The following is a 1,636-nucleotide window of genomic DNA, read 5'->3' on the forward strand; positions in this document are numbered from 1 at the left end:
ATTACATTAGCTTTAATTTAAGATATATATAAAAGTGTCAGACTTTACGGAACACTTTCAAAATTTAAGTTAAAAAAGTAAATTTTTTATGAAAAAGTGGTCATTTTAAATCCCCCCCTGTGGGCAGGTAAAGGGTCAGATATAAAAAAAATATATACCAAATGATAGGTAAATGTATTGATCCATACATCTTTCAAAAAGTTGTAGCATTATAAAGTTAAAAATATAAAAAAGAATTTTTTTACAAAAATCGTATTTTTTTTATAAACTTTGATGTCTGTTTTCACCATGAAGATAAAATAAAGTCCGAAATTTTTTTTTTTGCATAATACAGTAAATTATATTAGCTTTAATTTACGATATATATAAAAGTGTCAGACTTTACGGAACACTTTCAAAATTTAAGTTGAAAAAGTTCTACTTTCTACATGCATTTTTTAGATTTGAACCCCCCTCGTATATAGGAAAATAGTCTGATTTAAAAAAAAAAGTATATCCAATGAAAGATGTATATAAATACTACTTCTCATGAAAAAATTGTATTGATCCATACATTTTTTAAAAAGTTATAGCCTTTTAAATTAAAAAATGTAAAACATAAAATCGAGAATTTTCACACAATAATAGCATTTGGTAGCCATTTTCACCGTGAAGATAAAATAAAGTCCGAAATTTTTTTTTTTTTGCATAATAAAGATTATTACATTAGCTTCAATTTAAGATATATATAAAAGTGTCAGACCTTCCAGAACATTTTCAAAAGTTAAGTTGAAAAAGTAAATTTTTTGTGAAAAATTTGTCATTTTAAATCCCCCCTTGTGGGCACGTTAAGGGTTAAATTTATGAAAAAGATATACCAAACAAAAGGTAATGATATTACATATCTATATAAAAAAGAATTATATTGATATGTTCATTTTTGAAACAGTTATAACACTTTTAAGTAAAAAAAATTAAAAAAATTTTGAAAATTAGCGATTTTTAAATTTGTAATTTTTTGGAGGTTTCCCCCATTTACGGAAAATGTGAGAATTTTTTTCAATTTTTGAGGGTAATGTCTTTGACTAGATACAATTTGTGATCTATTTGACGTATCATTGAAAGAAATCGGTTCGGTGAGTGCTGAAAAAAAGTGGTAACAAACACAAAAAAAAAAAAAAAAAATAAAAATAAACACATCTTAGTAAAACCAATACCTTCTCAGCTTCGCATCGAAGCTAAAATTGAATGTATTACCATAAATTTTAACTCAATTACAAGTTTAAAATTGACATCTAGGCCAGTCAACAAAGGAAAAATTGCGGAAAAAATACCCAACCAAATTTTGTTATTTTAAAAATTGAATTAAAATATGTATAATGACATACATATAGTCCTCATTGATTGGAATTGAGCTTTTATTTTACAGCCTCGCAAAAGTTAAAAATATGAGCTTTTTTAATTTTCTCAATAAATATTTAACTTACAAAAAAAAGTTTCGTACAAAAGTTGTTTAAAAGACAATTATATTATATTATTATATCGTATTAAAATTATTTACTATATTTTAAGTTTTAACTTCGATGCAAAGCTAAGAATATATTTTTTGTGACTATCATTTATTTTCTCTGTTCTAACTTGACCTATTTTTTTCAAC

The sequence above is a fragment of the Daktulosphaira vitifoliae genome, unplaced genomic scaffold (assembly GCF_025091365.1).
Source record: "Daktulosphaira vitifoliae isolate Bord-2020 unplaced genomic scaffold, ASM2509136v1 Scaffold_80, whole genome shotgun sequence".
Taxonomy (NCBI): Eukaryota; Metazoa; Arthropoda; class Insecta; order Hemiptera; family Phylloxeridae; genus Daktulosphaira; species Daktulosphaira vitifoliae.